This window comes from Dipodomys merriami, unplaced genomic scaffold (genome assembly GCF_024711535.1).
Source record: "Dipodomys merriami isolate MVZ:Mamm:240054 unplaced genomic scaffold, mDipMer1.0.p SCAF_35, whole genome shotgun sequence".
NCBI classification, from domain to species: Eukaryota; Metazoa; Chordata; class Mammalia; order Rodentia; family Heteromyidae; genus Dipodomys; species Dipodomys merriami.
In genome coordinates, this window is record NW_027205048.1 from 11,142,326 (window position 1) to 11,162,056 (window position 19,731).

The 19,731-nt window shown below is 43.2% G+C and overlaps 1 protein-coding gene across 6 annotated transcripts in view; it reads left to right on the forward strand.

The window, feature by feature from the left end:
- The window catches only part of Plpp4 (phospholipid phosphatase 4), a 355,511-nt gene that overhangs the window by 192,815 nt on the left and 142,965 nt on the right, over positions 1 to 19,731 (forward strand). The window contains exon 1 of one of the 6 annotated variants that reach the window (XM_069988167.1): positions 14,089 to 14,131. The exons of the other annotated variants lie outside the window; for them this stretch is intronic. The gene's annotated coding sequence lies outside the window, so the exon portion shown is untranslated. Of the gene's footprint in view, positions 1 to 14,088; positions 14,132 to 19,731 lie in introns of those variants that run through there. 6 annotated transcript variants of the gene reach the window in all.

Here is a 19,731-nt window from a genome sequence, read left to right on the forward strand (position 1 = left end):
TATTCCAAGGCCTGGGTTGGAGCTGGCAGCTCCTCCAAGCTTTGTCGGTATCCAAGATGGAGATCACTGGTGCTGGGGGGGGAGGGGTGGCCTTCCCTCCTCTGCTCCCTGAGAAGGAGTGAGGACGGCGGGCTTGTACTCACGCCGAGTCTTGGATCCTGGGTCGTCTCTGGTCTGCGAACTGCAGGATGAAGATGTCCGCTCCTTGTCGGTTCTTGCTGGTGTTGAGTAGAATCCGCTCGCCCGCTGCATCTGGCTCCTTCGTCCTGGACTCTCTGTATGAGCGCTCAGTTATGGCCCCGGCTGCGTTCTCCGCCGTGACCCTGCTGCCGTCGCCACGGCGACTGCTGGCAGGCGCTCAGATGTGTCTTTTTGCCTTGGCTTCCCCTCTCTTGTCTAACTCTCTGTCCTGTGATGGCACACTTGGTGTGCTTCTCTGGCTTAGGACTGTTCACTGGAACTCTAAAACTGCTTTCTATGCGAGAGCTTGTTCAGATTCCAGCTTCTCCTCTGCCATCTTCCCTCTCCCCTCTCTCTTCTTTTTTTAATTAATCTTGCCAACGGGCCATCAATTTTGTTTATTTTTCAAAGAACCAGCTTTTTGTTTGGTTTATTTTGGCTATAATTTTCTGATTTTCTAATTGGTTAATCTCTGCTCTTAATTTGGTTATCTGGCTTCGTCTAGTAACTTTAGGTTCCATTTTTTCTTGTTTTTCTAGCTGTTTTAATTGCAACATGAGATTATTTACTTGGTCTGTCTCCATTCTTTTGATGTAGGCACTGAGGGCAATAAATTTGCCCCTCAGGACTGCTTTTGCTGTGTCCCACAGTTTCTTTGTGAGGTGTTTTCATTTTCATTGAGTTGTAGGAAATGTTTTATTTCTTCTCTGATCTCTTCCGTTACCCAGGCATTGTTAAAGAGTGTGCTGTTCAATTTCCATGTATTAGAGAAATTTCTGCGGTATGCTTTGTTATTGAGAACTAGCTTGATTCCACTGTGGTCAGATAGGATACAGGGGATTATGTCGATCCTTTTGTATTTGCTCAAGTTCCTTGCATGAACTATGATATGGTCTATTTTGGAGAAAGTTCCATGAGCTGCTGAGAAGAATGTGTACTGTGTTGTTTTAGGGTGAAATACTCGGTAGATGTCAGTTAATTCTGCTTGAAGTATGGCCTCACTTATTTCGGTAGCTTCTTTGCCAATCCTCTGGTTGGTAGACCTGTCCTTTGGTGAGAGTGGTGTGTTAAAGTCTCCTAGTATTATCGTATTGGCATCTATTTTATTCTGTAAGTTTGAGAGCGTTTGTTTAACATATCTGGGTGCACCAATATTTGGGGCATATAAGTTGATGATGGTAATATGCTCCTCTTGGATTGTTCCCTGTATTAATATGTAGTGTCCATTCTTGTCTTTCTGTACTGATTTTAATGAAAAGTTTATTTTGTCAGATATCAGGATAGCTACACCTGTTTTCTTACTGGGGGCATTTGATTGGTAGATCCTTTTCCAACCCTTCACTCTGAGTTTGTTTGTCTGTTTGGCTGAGAGATGGGTCTCCTGAAGGCAACAGATGGATGGTCTTGTTTTCTGATCCAGTCTGCAGTTCATTTTCTTTTAATTGGCAAATTAAGCCCATTAATATTAAGAGAAAGTATAGAGAGATACATTGTTGTCCGTCATTCTGTTTTCCTAAGTTTTTCTTTTTTCCTTTCCTCCTGTGCTTGCTCAGTTAGACTTTGAGTAATGCCTGTCTGGGGCAGGTCCCAGTTCCTGGTTGCTTTCTTCAGGTTGTGTCCCCCCCTCTTAGAATTCTTTTAATGCTGGCTTAATGTTTATGTATTCATTTAGTTTTTCTTTGCTATTAAAAATGTTCAGCTCTCCGTCGAATGTGAATGCTAGCTTTGCTGGGTATATCAGTCTGGGTTGGCAGTTATTGGCTCTCAGGACTCGTATGGTGCTTTCCCAGGCCTTTCTTGTGTTCATTGTTTGTGTGGAGAGATCTGCAGTGATTCTAATTTTTTTCCCATTGTAGTATAGCTCCTTCTTCATTTTTGCTGCATGCAAGATTGTTTCCTTATTATTCAGATCTATCATTTTTACAATAATGTGTCTAGAAGTGTTTCTCCTGGGATCTTGCTTGTTGGGTGTTCTATATGCTTCTGTTATGTAGGTAAGATGTTCTTTTATGAGGTGGGGAAAATTTTCGCCGATTATCTTGTTGAATAGGTGTTGCATTCCCTTGCTCTGAAATTCCTCACCTTCGTCCACTCCAATTATATGAAGGTTAAATTTCTTGGCATTATCTGCTTGCTCTTGAATTTCCCTTTGGTTTAACTTGAGTGATTTTTCCATATCTGTCACTTTTTGGTCCAGTTGGTGTATTCTGTCTTCTGTATCTGACACTCTACCTTCCATTTCATTCACTCTGTTGACCGTGGCTTCTATTGTGGTTTGCATGGAGGAAATGGATCCCTTTATGGATTCGATATTGGTTCTCAAAGTACTGATCTCACCTCCTTAAGAGTATGCATTACCTCTAACTTGGCATTTATCTCACTTCTTACTGAGGTTTGTGCGGCTTCTATTTTTGCATGCATCTCTTGTTTGATATCCTGTATCTCTTTTGATAGTTCATCCTTGTGCTCTTTCAATTTCTGATCAATTTCTTGCTTTATTTCTTGAGTCATTGCCTCCAGCAACCCTTGGATGTAGCTTTTGTTTTCCATTCCTGCTTTGCTCCCACTGGGGCTCTCCCCTGCGTGGCTGCTGGCTATTGAGGATAGCTTCCTGTCCTGGGTGGTGGTAAACCTTGTAATTTTTCTCTGTGATTTTCACATGGGGGTTCAGGAGACTAATCTGCAATTTTGTTTTGGTGTGTCTGTCTTTGCTTGGTTGCTGATTCTGTATGGTAGAGAGAGTCTGTGCCTGATCTGTGTTCTGTTGGGAGCCTACTTCCAGCTGCTGGTCTGACCTACTTAGGATTCTCGGCTCTCTGCTGTAGATCGCTGGCAATTCCCGCCTTTGGAAGGGTTGAGCAGCCTAGACTGCTTGTGTTTGCTCCTACGGGTGCTCTTGGCAAGATCAGATGCTCTGGATGCACTCTCCCAGATGCTGGAGTCTGCTATAGGCTCCTGATGTGTTTTTGTTTGTTTGTTTTGGGCTGGTTGTGGGCTTGAACTCTAGGTTTGGGTGCTGTCCCCTCAGCTCTTCAGCTCAAGGCTGGCACCCTACCATTTAAGCCACAGCACCACTTCTGACCCTTTTTGCTTTTTTGATGCTGAGGAATCAGATCCAGGGCCTCATGCATCCAAGACTATCACTCTACTGCTGAGCCGCCTTATCAGCCTGAGCTCCTGCTTACTATCAGGTGCTGGCAGCCTGTTTTGCCCAATTCCCAGCCTAGAGTATATGGGTGGGGTTTTGGTGGGGTTTGGGCTTCTCTTGTCCTGAGCCTCCAGGTCTTTTGTTGTCACAGGCGTGCTTCCCAGGGGGTGCAGTTTCCTGTTTTTCTCCCCTCTGCTGAGGCATATGCTCAGCTTTTGACTTCAGTTGGGAGGAGTTGGTTGTGTTGTTTAGGCGCCGGATCCCCAGGCCTGGTTCCGGCCCCCGCCTGGAGTGTGCTCGTTGGGCCTGTGCTACTGTGTATACCACCTAGGTTATGCAGCCTGGGGTACACAGTTCAAATTTCTTCTACTTTTGGTTGTCTTGACCGAGGGGCGCTGTTCCTGGCTTGGGTATTTAAGCACCCTTCCATGGGTACTCTTGCTCTAGCCTGGCCGGCAGTGTGTGCTCCACGGGCTGGTGGAGCTCTAGAACAGTTCCCAGTTTTAGTGGGTCCTGTGGTCCGGGTGTTGGGGTAGGCAGTCTGGGTCAGGGTCTGGGGATTCCCTCCAGCTCTGGTCTCCATTGAGGGATACACTGTCCCCTGTGGGGTACTCACCCTGGAGCTAGTTGTTTCTGTTTGGTGTAGGTTGTCAGTTGCTGTTGCAATCCAAGTTCAGTTGGGGTGGTTGCGGGCTGGGCTGGGTGGTGGTGGCTCTGTGTGATTCTTTTCTGTCTCTGCCTCTATCGAAGCTGTCGGGTCCACAGTGTCCACGCTCAGGCGGCTTCTGCGGGGGTGATCTGCAGGCAGTCCCCTGTGTCTCTGGGACCCAGGCGGCCCCCTGCCAGGTCCTCCCAATTGGTGGGTCTGACCCGGTACCTCAGGCGGCTTCTGCGTGGGTTGTCTGCAGACAGGTCCCTTTGTCGCGCTGCTGGTGCCAGGCGGCTTTGGCAGGATGGAGCCTCTCTGCTCGGGTGGAGAGTGAGGGGTGGGGGTGGGATCTTCGTGGAGACTCCAGGCTGATAGGTTTCTCTGTTTGTGGTGATCAGCAGGTCTGCAAACCGGTACCTCAGGCGGCTTCTGTGCGAGTGATCTGCAGGGGGCCCCCTGTGTCTCTGGGGCTTCCGCAGCCCCCGCCGGGCCGGTTGGCCGCGGGGCCAGTAAAGGTTGGGGGAGGGGTCTTCGCTCTTCTCTGTTCTGAAATTCTTCTTTTCCTCTCTTTCTTTTTTGTTATTTTCCACCTCCTGTTTTTCTCTGAGTGTTCGTCTTTTTGTTGTTGGTCTCTTGTGGAGATTAAACGTTGGAACTCGAACTCTCTTTTTGGTTGGGGAGAGCTGTGGCATTTCCCTACTGCCCGTCGCCATCTTGGTCCCCCCTCCTTGTGTGTGTGTGTGTGTGTGTGTGTGTGTGTGTGTGTGTGTGTATGTGTGTGAAATCTCCAAATTATTATCCAGAGTGGTTGAACAAGTTTATATTCCCACCAGGGAATGTCAACTTGAATGTACTAGGGTCCCTTTTCACTCATATCCATGCCAATATCTGTTACTGTTTGTATTCCCTTGATGATGGCCATTTTAACCAGGCTGAGATGAAATCTCAGTGTTGTTTTGACTCACATTTCCTTAACAGGTAGAGATGTTGAGCATTTCTTCATGTGTCCATTGGCCTTTTTTTTTTTTTTTTTTTTTTTTTTACTTCTTCTGAGAAGTCTCTAGCTTGTTAGCTCATTTATTAATTGGGTTATTGATTCTTTGAGAATTTAGTTTCATGAGCCCTCAAAGAATATTCTGGATATCAGGCTATTGTCTGACACACAGCTGGCAATGTTCTTCTCAAGAAAAAGGTGATTTATGTACACAATGGAATTTTACTCATCCACTAGGAAAATGATATCACATCATTTGTAATGAAATGGATGAACCTGGAAAAATTATATTGAGTGAAGTAAGTCAGGCCTGAGATACAAAGGATGCATGTTGTCTCTCATACGTGGCAGCTAGAACTAATTTATAAATGTACAAGTGAACATAGACAGGCTTGTATGCAAGGTCTTAACCAACATTTTTACAGGGGGAAAATTCAAACTGTTATTGCTTAGAAAAAACCCAAACCACAGACTAACAAAATGAATTTCAGAAACATGGCTCATGAAAGGTGTAGGGGGAAAAGCCAAGAGGAACGGGAAGAGGAATGAAGAGAAGGGGGTGGTGAATATAGTCATAATATCCAATGTGTGTCCTGTAAAACTAAGAGAATTGAGAGGAGTTGGGGGAAGGGCGGAAATGATCAAAGGGGTAACATTGATCAAGATGCATGGTACTTACAAACTGATTGGTTGAATAGTAACTCCTTCCTACAACAACTTAAAGAAAATAATTTTTTAAAATAAAGAAGTCTGTGAGAGTCTTATTTCCAATTAACCAGCAAAGAGCCAGAAGTGAACCTGTGACTCCAATGGTAGAGGACTAGCCTGGAGCAAAAAATCCAGGAGGCCCTGAGTATAAGCGGCAATACACACGTGCACATGCACATGCAGAGTAGGCCCCACTCCTAAAGATCCTGATTCACCAAGTCTAGAGAGTGTTAAAGTTTGCTACTTCTTAAGCACTCCTAAGTGGCACAGGCTACCTTCTATAAGTCACCTTTATCGTATGAAGCAGGGAAGACCAAGCATCTTTCTGCATCACACTAGGTAGTGTGTGTTTCCACATCCTCCTGGAGTTCTGTTGGGGTGAGCAGAGGGACACACCCTATGCATTTTTACTTTGTGTTTATCACTTCTTGTCACTAAGCATTGCTTTTTATTTGTTATACCTGCATTGTCTGAATTTGGACACAGTTTTAGTTCCTGAGCTCAGCAACCATAAGCAGTTGTGGGCTGGGCCTGTAACCTTTGAGGAAGAGGACAGAGCTCTTGATCTCGGACTGTAATTCTTTTTTTTTTTTTGCGAATGTTTAGAGGAGGGGAAAATTTTTCCTCGACCCTCTTAGGTTCTCTGGGTGGGACCCTGGTAATCAAATTGACAGAAGTCAGACTAACAAGAGGAAAACAGCATAGCTTATTAACATGTGTATTGTAACTCAAGGATGAATGATGCCCAGGGGTGCTTAGAACGTAGGCCTCGGGTGGCATCTAATAATGAATAATAAGTGTATAGCAAAGTAGACACACAGAAGATCTAGGCTCCACTGGTGGCCATATATGCTAAGGTAAGCACGTGGAGTTGACTATCAGAAGAGGAGTCTAATTGAATAAGGTTGTTACATAGGTTGTTCCTGGTGCCATTGCTGGGTGGGTAAGTCTAGAGTCATCACTGGTGACTAAGAAGCTTTTAAGCAAATGTGAAGGAAGGCAGACAGTTTTTATAGTTCTACTTTTCTTGATCAGCTCAAAATAGCCCTTTTGACAAAGTGATTTTTGGTGTGTGTGTGTGTGTGTGTGTGTGTGTGTGTGTGTGTGTGTGTGTGTGTGTGTGTGTGTGTGTGTGTGTGTGTGTGTGTGTGTGTGTGTGTGTGTGTGTGATGTATTTGTAGGTGGTTATTCTAACAGGATTCTTCTTCCTTATAAGTCTTCTTTCTCCCTGGACCCAATCTCTAGATTTTCAGTCCCAGAACTACCTGTAACTAATGGCCCAATGTTATTTCTCTTTTTTTTTCTTTTTTGGTCGGTTGTGGGGCTTGAACTTGGGACTGGGCACAGTCCCTGAGCTCTTTAGCTTAAGGGGAGCGCTCTACCACTTGAGCCACAGTGCCATTTCCGGTTTTCTGGTGTTTTATTGGAAATAAGAGTCTCATGGACTTTCCTGCCTAGGCTGGCTTTGAACTGTAATTCTCAGATCTCAGCCTCCTGAGTAGCTAGGATTATAGGCGTGAACCACTGGCACCCGGCATGTTATAAGATGAACATATCACTCCTATCTTGCTCCGTATCTTGTGCCTAGGTGGGGTTTTTGGAGCAGACGCAGTAAAGTTGATATTCTACATGGACCTTGAAGACATCTTGGCACTGCTTTCAGGGAAGTGTTCCCGCACATTTTGTGCTGATGTGTAAATTTAAGACATCACTAACTGGGTATGGTAATGCACACCTATAATCTCAGCACTCAGGAAGCTGAGGTAGGGAGATCATGAGTTCCTTCACAATCTACTACACAAGACTTTCTGCCTCAAAGCAAACAAAGATGTTACTAACTGATCTCTGAATTGTTTTTCTACTAAGCTTGGGTGCAGCCTCATAATCCTTTTCAATAAATATCAAAGCAGTTGAGTTTTAGTTTATTATGAGTAAAGACTCTACACACTATACCTGATAAGCCAGATTTCACCTAGGAAAATAAGGCTGTTTATGGAGCAGAGAGATTTCGCTCAAGGCAAAGAGCTAGGTCTGGAAATGAGCCTCTAAGCCTCCAGTCTTTTTCTTACCCTAGTAAATGATCCGTGTTTAAAAAATATTATCTGCAAAACTTGGGATTAAATCATAAATTTTCACAGTGAAAATAGAAATTTTATGAAACATACATAATCTTTTTATTTTCCTATATGACTGAAAATTTCTTAAGTGTTATAGAAATCATAAAGAACTGAGTGTGTATTGGCCATTGTTATGGTTTGGAAATGGCTGAGTGTGTCCTTTAAGGCTTCATGTTTCTCGGTGTGGTGTTGAGAGGTCATGGGGCCTTTAGGGGCCAAGGTCATGGAGAGTTATTAGATTACTGAGACACTGTCCTCAGAAGGGAGGAGATGGACACTGTATCTCAGAGTATATTCCTGTCCTCATAAGAACTCCTTGCTGTAAAGGAGCAAGGCCAGTCCCTCCATTTTTCTTTATTTTTTATCTTATAATGTGACCGAGTCCTCTCCTGTCTCTCCCACCAAGATGAGAGATTCTGTGGCATAGCCCTTACCACAGGCTGAACTAATGAATCCTTTCAGTCTTACACCCGCAGTCTCCCAAATCATAAGCAAATAAATCCATTTTCCCTATGAAGTACCTAGGCTCAGGGATTTTTGAGAAAAAGGGACTAAACTGAATGTCTAGAAACTGACGACCTGTTAATTTGGGGGCATAATTAACAGATTACTGGATACTGCACTATTTAGGGTTGTAAGTACTGGTTCACTTATTCGACTAGAAGAAGAAGTGGTGAGAGGAGAGAACAAGACAGCATAATTTACACATACTCAAGTATCTGGCATTCACACACAAACAAAAAAATAGAGAATGTGTCACTCTGTTCAACAGCATCTCCTACAGTGTTTTGACATCCTAACAGGCTCTGATGAATACCCTTGATACTATTCCTATTCAGTCGTCAGTATTGATCCTGGGAGTTGTATTTGTCAGCATTAAACAAAAGAGATGTCATACTGCTTCCATAATGGCATGATGGCGAAGTTCCCCAAAGGAATCAGAGTCCTGTAGAGGAACTTGTCATTGCTACTGTGGTCCTGCAGGCTTCTAGTTGTCGCACCAAATGCTACTCAGTCTACTCTGTTACTCTGTCTGATCGTTGCTCAACACCAGGAGGAAGATTGTGGAGGAATGCTGTGGAGTTTATCTACTGAAGGAGGCAGGAAGTTGCGGGTTGAGACCTGGCCCACTGCCTGATATTTTCTTCCAAAGCTCCATTCTTCATTCTTATTTAATCGCTTCCCCTATTTCTCCTTCTCTCTCTGCAGATGTTATTCTCTGCCAACCCCTCAAGCTGGATTAGTTTATAACTTTAATAATGTAGTAAAAAGAACCTGAAGGTATTTTGCCCAGAGAAGGTATATAAAAGAAAGCTGCGTAATTTTCCTCTGTGTTTATCCAGATGCAGCCCAGTTGCTTACTCATCGTTTGCCTTTGGAATTTTAGCCTTTGTTTTGGAAAAAGTGTTTGGATTAATTTTAACTCCAGGGATAATTAGGTCTATAAAATGTTTATTGCTTTTTAGTTGACAAACAGTAAGAAGTGAGGGGGGGGGACTTGGAAAGTAGGGTGGAAATGTGCTAGAAAATTAACTCAAACTAGATCTTTGAAATTCTGGAGGGATAGTAAGGTTCTGTTTTCAAGGGCACCTTCTGAATAAAATCAACAGAAAAAAAATTTTGTGTGAAAAACAACGTAAAATTTCTCACTTTTTTCATTGACTCTTATTTTTTCAATACAATTCTTTATGTAATGCTATGATGTAACTACCACATTATATTTGTATTTATAAATATTATTTTATATATGCACATTGAGAGAACAACTGGGAAAAATTTGCATGAAAAGACAGGCAAAATCTTACAGGAGAACCTACAGATATTAAGTTTAGAGGAGAGATGTATATACAAATAAAACTGGATTCTTTATTTTGGATTGAATTGGAAAGAACTTAGAATTAAAGATGGAGAAACCTTTTAGATTGAATTTGGACTTTCTCTGAATTGAGCCCATAGAAGATGCATTCGTTTATGCTTTTGAATTTGGTTTTCTGCTCCTTACAGCTTTGTCTCTTTCCTCAATTTTGAGTTGTCCAGTACACCAATTGGTTTTTTCTGTTACAGACGAGGAGACAGTAGTTGGGACATGCTAATGCACCAGCTCATAGTGGCAAAGGCTGGATGTGGAATTCAGGTCATTACCTCATTGGTCTGTTAGTAATAAGTATTGTACTTGCTCTGGACTGGGAGCCTGGAGGCAAAGGCAATAGAAGCTGCTCCAGACTACTCTCAATAATAGGGGAAGTTTAGAGTATGTAGACTACATGAGACCGTAGGATTGGGATGCAAAATGTCTACATGACTCCTCAGAGACAATGTTCCCCAGAGTTGGGTATTGATGACTGTTAACACAGTGGGAATTAGAGAACTGGAGATTTAGAATTGGAGATGTGGTTCTTGTCTTTCTGTACTTGGCTTACTTGACATAATCATCTCTCGTTCTATCTATGTTGCTGTAAATGACCAGATTTAATGACTTTTTTAAATGGCTGAATAGTATTCTAATATGAAGGCATTTTCTTTATCCCTTCATCAGTTGCTGGACACTTAGGTTATTTTCATTTCTTGGATATTGTGGATAACATTTCACTAAATATAGGTGCAGGTGTTGCTTTGATATACTGTTTCCTTCCCTTTGGCTCTGTATCTAGTGTAGGGTTGTTTGATCATACAGTAGTTCTTTTTTATTGTGAAAATACTGTACAGAGGGGTTACAATTACATGGGCAAGATAATGAGTACATTTCTTATCAAGCATTGTAGCCTCCTCCTTTGTTTCCCCTTCCCATCCTCTCCCTGCCCCCTCACCCAAACCTCCTCTCCCTCCCCACCAAAGTTGTAAAGTTTGTTTTCGACATAACAACTTGTACATCTCATTGTTGCAGTGGGTCCACCTGTATCCCTATTTAAATGATTTGTTTTTCCCTTCCTCTCCATAAATTATACCAACATCAAATACAGTGAAAGCAGGGGTTATACCGTGGGGGAGGGACATACAAAGCAACAAAGAAATAACCTTATAAATATGTTTGAAACAGTCACATGAAAGAAAAAAAACATTTGAATACATATTATAGGGTTCATTTCCCTAACATCACCTGATCTGACCTTTTCTGCTTGACTCAGACATATACTAGATATTGCAAATAAGGGAAACCATAGGACCTATGTTTCTTTGGGCCTGCCTTACTTCACTTAATATAATTTTTTCCCAGCCTTTCCATTTCCTAACAAATGGGGCAATGTCATTCTTTCTGATGGAGGTGGAGGCAGAGAATTCCATTGTGTATATATACCACATTTTCTTGATCCATTCATCTATAGAGGGGCATCTGGGTTGGTCCCACATCTTAGCTATGGTAAATAATGCTGCAGTAAACGTAGTCGTGCTGGTAGCTTTAGTGTGGTCTTGTTTGTGAACATTTGGGTAAATGCCCAAAAGTGGGATTGCTGGGTCATAGGGGAGCTCTATGTGGAGTCTTTTGAGGAACCTCCATACTGCTTTCGAAAGTGGTTGAACAAGTTTACACTTCCACCAACAATGCAGTAAGGTTCCTTTCTGTCCACATCCCCTCCAGCATCTGTTGTTATTAGAGTTCTTGATTTTTGCCATTCTAACTGGGGTGAGGTGGTATCTCAATGTTGTTTTGATTTGCATTTCTTTTATGGCTAGAGAGGTTGAGCATTTCTTCATGTGTCTATTGGCCATCCTTCTTTCCTCTTCAGAGAAGTTTCTCTTTAAGTCTTTAGCCCACTTATTTATTGGGCAGTTGTTTCTTTGAAGATTTGTTGTTGGGGGATTTAATTTTTTGAGTTCCAGGTATATTTTAGATATGAGACCCTTGTCCGTTGTATGGCTAGTGAAGATCTTCTCCCAATCTGTAGGCTTTCTATTGATCTTGCTAACTATGTCCTTTGCCATGCAGAAGCTCTGCAATTTCATGCAATTCCATTTGTCCAACCTTTCTTTGGTTTGTTGTGTTTCTGGGTCTCTATTAAGAAAATTTTGTGCCAAGGAAACCTAGGGTTTCTCCTATTCCATCCTGTAATGTTTTCAGAGTGTCTGCTTTGACTCCGAGGTCTTTGATCCATTTGGAGTTGATTCTGGTGCAGGGTGATATATAAGGATCTAGCTTTAGTTTTCTACAAGTAGTTAACCAATTTTGCCAGCACCATTTACTTTCTTCCATTCTATTTTTTTAGCTCCCTTATCGAAGATTAGATGGCTATAGGACTGAAGGTTCATTTCTGGGTTTTCAATTCTATTCCATTGGTCCTGAGGTCTGTTCTTGTGCCAGTACCAAGCTGTTTTGATTACTATGGCTTTGTAGTAGAGTTTGAAATTTGGTATTGATATTCCTCCAGCACTGTTCTTTCTGTTAAGGATCGTTTTGCTTTTTGGGGTCTTTTATTGTTCCATATGAATTTTTGGATTGCCTCTTCTATTTCCTTGAAGAATCATACAGTAGTTCTGTTTTTAATTTTGTGAGGATTTTCTGTACTGTTTTCCATAATGGCTATACTAACTTACATTCTCAATGGGGCTCTTAATCCACAAGTTGTGTACCTTTTGGATACTTGCCTCCTCCAAAAGATGAAATAATGTTTGAAATCCATTTTTATTTGTTGCCACCACAAACTGTATAACAGAACTGGAAATCACCAAGAACTGGAATCCCTTTAATTTCCATGACTACTCTTGCAATGACTAAGGTGTATGGTTGTATTCCTGGCTCTTATTGACTCTGTCAGTGAGGAAAACTTGTCTCTGTAAAGTTCCAGTTTAGTTTTGCATTATTTTCTTTGACAAAAGAAGGTAAAAATCAATCCAAATGGAGATTTGTCTTTTTCTTATTAGTGGTGCAGCATGAAGAATCCATCTTTGTGAATTGTTTCATGGCAGGACCACAAAACCCATTGTAAATGATATTTTGAAATAATAATAAAATCACTGTCAAGTTGTTTGGTTCAATATTTCCTGAGAAGCAGGTGATAACATTCAAAAGATTGGCATATGCATACCTTGCCCTGCTCCACACACCCCCAACCCCCGCCACCTCACACCCAGGCTCTGCTGGAATGATTAATGTTTTGCCCTTGATTTGAATTGGGAAAGAAGTACAAGGCAAGATCAATTATGGGTGAACTTGGACTTCATTACTGTGGAGCAATCAGTAACCATGGTGCTGCTCTCTGAAGGAATATGGAGGCATAGAGAAGACAGGGTGTGAGGAAGGAAGGGTCTGGACCACTCAGCTACCTGTGCATAAGATGTGATTACTGTGACCATGTTTTCTCATCGAGTCAATATTACAACATAAGCTTCTGGTCTTATTGGAAGCCTTATTTATTTTTCTGTTTACAAAATTACATATCCATACGGTTAACATTTCCTATTCTGTGTAATATCTGATTTGGAAAGTGAGAAGTATTTAGATTTGCTACTCCTCTATCCCATCTTACCACCATTCATAGCCAAGTATTATTACAGCAATAAATGTCTATAACCCCAGCTATACAAGAAGCAGAGACAGGAGGATCAAGGTAGTACAAGACCATTGTTCCAGGATTAACCATGTTTCTCAACCAATGGTCATTTAATGTTGTGGGCATCCAATAAGAAGCTTACCCGAGAGCCAGCTTGTTTTTGTTGTGTGCCTGAGATCCTGGACTTTTGTCTTGGCACTCAGAGAACCCTAGGAGTGGAAAAGATTCAAACTTACACGGCAGAGTTGATGACGTCCAATGTTCTTTAAGCCTGTTTTTGTCTTTGTTTTCTTGTTTCTGTTTGTCTATATAAAAGAAAAATCTGACATGAGTTAAATTTAGCACAGTTTTCTTGAGTAAGAAAAGGTTCCAGAGGCTGGGAAGGTAGCTCAGTGGTAGAGCGCTTGCCTTGCATGCATTAGGCTCTGGGTTCGATTCCTCAGTACCACATAAACAAAAAGAAAAAAGCCAGAAGTGGTGCTGTGGCTCAAGTGGTAGAGTGCTAGCCTTGAGCTGAAGAGCTGAGGGACAGCGCCCAGGCCCAGAGTTCAAGCTGCATGACTGGACCCCCCCCCTCAAAAAAAAGAAAAGGTTCCAGAACTGGGTCACATTCAAGCATGGCCCAGAATGCCCTTTCCTATCATGGGAACAGGTTACATTTACAGATAGAGAAAAGAAAGGACATACAGAAACAACCTGATTAGCTGCAATGAGTATTTGCCTTACACAGGCATGGTGTGGTTAGTTCACAGCCATGATCAGCTGGAGCTCCACTGTGGTGAATGATTGAGTCTCAGCTATCTGTTACAAGAACTGAGGTGTAATTAGATGGCAGTTTGTTTACATAAGGTAAGCTGCAATGTGGTATGTATAACCTGGCCAGATTTTATATCATATAAGTTGGTAACTTCGGCCACATTTATATCATCTAAGTAGGGGAACAAATTTAGGCCAAATGTATCAAATTGATATCTGCAAATGGAGCTAACAACAGAATCTACATCATGAAGTTGTTCTTGAGAGGATTAAAAAAAATTTCTTCACATTAAAGCCCTTAGCCTGGCAGCCTGTTTTACAGGAGAGGCTCCTAGTAACTGGCAGCCAGCGACAGGATACAACACTGGCCGTAGTCTATCCCAGAGTTGGAACTTGGCTCACTGAGGAGTCTCAGTAAATATTTAGTGAAGAGGCAGGATTCTTGCCAGTCGTCCACGTCAACCTCACTGATCAGGAATCCGTCAAAACCATACCAGTGCTTAAAACTGGAAGGAGAATCTGGAAAGAGAAATGGAAGGGTCAGAGAAAAGTCATTTGCCAGCCTCCTGAGGTTCCACCCGAGGTAGACAGGCAGAGTTTACACATCGAGGCCATGAAGCTACCACCAGCTCGCACAGATGGAGGGGACACCCCAAGGACAGCGAAGTGTGTGGAAAGCTGCTCCTCACTGCCCCAGGACTGTTGCACATACTGTCTTGCCAGCAGGCTGACATTTGGGAGGATGTATGCCAGGGGAGGCTGAGACATAATGGAATCTGCCAACATGGGAGCATCGGTCTTTACCTGGCACCTGACCATGATGATCTGATGGCTGCTGCCTCACTCTACCTTCCAGGTGGCAGTACATTTCTCCTCTGAGCAGCTCTACATTGGATGCATGCATCTATAGAGAAGGCATTGTAGGAGATGACCTACCTCAGCCAAGCTGACTCTGTCAGTGAGCCACTGTCGGAAGCCCATTCCTTGTGGGTGTTTAAATAAAAATAGGAGGGCAGTGCATTCATGGAGCTGCTAATGAATCCTGTGGCTTTGTGCCAGGACACTCAGAATGGATTTCCACGGCCAGTTCTACCAAGCTACGTGTCTGTCTTTACTCCTGTGAACAGAGGGGCTCAGTGCTCCGCAGATATGCACAGGCCTCTATTGTGCAGCGCTAACGTCTCTGCGCATAATGATGCCGAAGCTCATTAACTGTTGTAGCAGGCAAGGTCTCCTGGGATTTCTCTAGTCTATAATTGGCTTTTACTGTTGTGGGTTCTGTGAGTGTCAGAAATAATGAGGTGACATTTGGATCTGACACAGCACCATTAGAGAACTGGTAATGCAGATTATGAACATGCATTCATGTAAAGGAGAATAATAAATCAAGTGGAAAAATGCTTGAGAAGTAATAAGGGTCATGTCCAAATATATACTCTTTTGGTATAAATTAATGCCAGCAATTAATAATTTATGGCTCTGCTCTTCAGGGCTTCAGGCTTCCCCTGCAAAAAGTCTCTTTCTTCGGCCACTGGAAAACCTATTGTGAATCTTAGATGAAAAAGTCTGACAATGGTGCCTTGCAGGGGGTTCAATGGAATGCCGATCAGTTCATAAGTAGGAGGGGCAGGGGACACATATCAACCTGGCTTTCCGGAAGAACATTATTCTGAGCGCAGTTTTATATTTGTCTGCATAATTCCAGCAATATTGTCATTTTGGCAAAAAAATAGTTGTATAGCAATTTATAACAATCATTAAATTGCTATGAGTTACAAGTAAGTAGCATTCCCCCCAAGATATACTGGAAGCTGTATTTTACCACTCTGAAGAACAAAACAATGCAAATGTTGGTGTCTGGCTATGGAAGTTCTTTTTATATGCATTGGGTATTTATGAGAATTTGCACAGCTCTGCTCATTAGATAATGCAGAACTTTCGGTACCATTGTTTATAGTCAGGAAGTGATTGGGGAAGAGAAGGCTGAGAACATTTGTTGATAGCCAAGATTTCTCACACAGGTAATTTCAAACATGGCATCTTTTACTGTTATTTCCCACCCCAAGCTGATATATTTATTACCTCTAGAAGATGGCCACAATATCAAAGGATCAAGTGTTTCAAGAGAACGTAGGTTATTGGTCAAAGTTAAGCTCTTAGGGGCTGGGATGTAGCTCAGTGGTAGAGGATTTTCCCACCATGTACCAGCCCCTGAGTTTGCTCTTTAGCAACACACACACACACACACACACACACACACACACACACACACACACACACACACACACACACACACACACCTCTGCTGGTCCCTGTTTGTCACCATTTGTCCCTATCTCTATTTCTATCTGCTACAGCTAAATTATATGGGATTCTATTTACACATAATGCGACCCAATGAGGATACTCTAAGTGCCTCTTTATATTTATATAAAATAATAGATGTACCTAAACAAATTCTAAGATAAGGAAACAAGAGACCTTGTTGTAAAAATTATTTTTTTAGTTTTCGATGAGTCTGTCATTTTTACCGTATGTATGGTGTATTCAAGTGTATGGCTTCGGAAGTGTTGAGGCAGAGGGTACAGAACTTGAGGGATGAAGGATGACAAAGTGCAGCAGCAGTGCTCACTGGGCACTGATGAAAAGTGGATGCTACAACTCATGAGTGTAGAGGGAGAGAGGGACTGTGAGAGAAGGAAGGAACAGATGACACTGTATGAAAGGAAATGTACTCATTAGCTAACTCATGCAATTGTAATCCCTCTGTATATCACCTCTATAGTGACAATAAAGTAAATTAATAATAAAACACTCTCATCTTTTAATTTTTTTTAAAAAAAGATTCTTATTATAATAGAAGGGTTACAGTTACATGTTAGGTAATGAGTACATTTCCTTAGTGACCGTGTTACCCCTTCCCTCCCTCTCACCCAGCCTCCCTCCATATGCAACCACAGGCTGTATAGTTCATTTTTAACACAATGTTTAGTGAGTACCACTGCTGCATTTTTTTACCCTTTGTCCCTCCATTTCTGTGCCTCCCCTAACCCTCCCAAAGACATATAAATGAACATGGAAAAAAAGGAAAACAAAATCAGCACACACAAAAACCTGTTTCCATTTCCTGGAGCTCATTTCGGTAAATATTATTTTGTATGATCAGTCTCCTTACCTTTAAATTGTTTTTTTATGGTAAAAGATAATTTAATCTTCAGAAAAGTCCGTGTAGGATCGGACCATGGACGAATTCCTGCAGACTCCGGCCAGGGGCAGGTGCGCGAGGCATCTGCGTTCTCACTTCCCCGCGCCTTTGGGAACGGCCCGGGGAAGGTTTGCTGGGAGCCACACCAGATCACATACAGATGTTTGCAAAGGAAACAGTGAACTGGCCGGGCTCCAGCAGAAGCTAGGAAGGCTGGCTTCAACAGAGTGATTGAGGTGCGTGTAATAACGTAGCGGTGTGAAGATGGAGGCTGAGTGAGGAGAATACCAAGGAAGGGAGCGAAGCCCCAGGACTGCGTGACTGGTGCCAATTAGCTGAAGGTTCTTTTGGACAGAAATTACAAAATAGGCAAAGCGCAGCTCTCTCAGCGTTAGCAGGCCTGGGCTTCAGACACCCATGGCTCCCAGCTGCTAGGGGCACTACCATGGCTTGGCTCCCATCCTTGGGGGCACGGGGGGCTGGCCACCCCCTGCGCCCCTCCACCACCTCCCCTGTTCTTTGGCTTGCCTGCCTGCTAGCCATCCTTGGGGTCACCAGCCACCGCTGCCAGCCGCCTTTAGTGCTACGGCTCATCGCCCGTCTGCCCCTCTGGCCTGGGCCTGGCGGGGACAGGGGGCTCCTTGGGGACAGCGGGGGGGGGGGGGCATCTGGAACGGGGCGGCGATGCTGGGAGGCAATGGAGTGCTGAAGTTCTGGGGCATTCCAGATCCTCCTCCTAGGTCACTCACTACCCCTCGGCTGGAGGAGAACCAAGGACGGGACAACTTTCTGGAGCCCCAAGTGGGGAAGTGAAGCTAAAGGAGATGTGGCCCTTGGGTTGGGGGAGCGATCAAGACTGAGCTAAGGGTCCTGGGTCCCCCTCCTCTGTCCCCCTTCCCCTCCCTCCCTTTCCTGGCGGTGGGTGTTTCCCCAGCGAAGCCAGGCAGCCATCCAGCGGAGGTGGCTCATGGAGCCTCCCGCGATGCCCAGAGCGGAGGAGGGTAAAGGGCACATCAGAAAACGAGCCGGGCTGGGGGCCGAGGTCCTGATGCTGTGCGCACGGCGTGAGGCCGGCCCTGCCAGCATCCTTGGCAGACGTCCCTGGGCCACCCAGGAGAGTGGGCAGTTGAATCCAAGCCATGGAAAAGTCCCACTTGCAGTGAATGAATTGCAGTTCATTACAGGGCACTTTGCAAAGTAGTAATTTCTAGTTTCCTACCGGGAGAAGAATTGGTTTCATGTGATTTGTTTGTTTGTTTGTGGTGCTGATGGTTGAAGCCAGGGCCTCACCACTAGGCAGGCAAACACTGGCTTACTGGGCTAAAACCCCAGTCTAAAGCAAATTTGTTTTTGAAGAATGAAGGAAGAATTGGGTGCTAGTGGTTCACACTTGTAGACACAGCTACTCAGAAGGTGGAGATCCCAGAGGATCATAGTTACAGGCCAGCACTGGCAGAAATGTCTGTGAAGCTCCATCTCCAACATAATCAGCAAAAAGCAGGGCTGGAGGTATGGCTCAAGTATGTATAGGGAAGCAACCTGGATCTTTCCAAAATGTATAGTCACAGTTGGTCCTGCTAAGAGTTATCCATCCTCACACAGTCTGACAAAGACACTCAAGGGACAACTGGTGTAGCCCTGTTCTCAAACCATCCACATCATCCTACCCCAATTCCATCGAATCCTCTCAGTGCTTCAAGTTCATATGGGCTTAAATCAGCTGGATACTTTTCTCCTCAGAACACTGCTCTTTTGTTTGTATGAAATATCTTACTTTTGTTGTTGTTGTTGGTCATGGAGCTTGAACTCTGGGTCTGAGCATTGTCGCTCAGCTCTTTAGTTCAAGGTGAGTGCTCTACCCCTTGAGTCACAGTGACACTTCTGGTTTTCTGGTGGTTTATTGGAGATTAGCATCTCATAGCCTTTCCTGCCTGAGCTGACTTTGAACTCCGATCTCCAGATCACAGCTGAGTAGCTGGCATTACAGGCGTGAGCCACTAGCACCCGACTGAAATATCTTACTTTTGAAAAGTGGCAAAAACACATTTTTTGTGAATGGGCATATTAGTTTTTCCTTTTCTCCTTTTGGCAGATGAATTCAGAGGGGGCATATACATATGTATTTTTTATTCAAAGGAGATTAAAGTAAGTTTTTCTTGGGTAAGCCAGATGAATCATTATGTATTAATTTGTACAGTCTGCTTTATTGGGGTTTCTGGAACTATTAGGAATTTCCAAATATGTACTTTAAAACTTCTGGGTCATTTCCATGATTTATTGCAAGGTAATATTATATAAATATAAGTTTCGGTGCCCATTAAAAATAGATTTGAGTCCTATAATCTGAAAATTACTCAGTTCTTCAAGTTCATAATATATGACTTTACTGGCAGCTTAGATCCATTATGATATTAACAAAGATCTGAGCAGTAATATGATTATACTTACAGGAAGGTTAAAAGAACAAGATTTGCTTCTAATGGCTCTT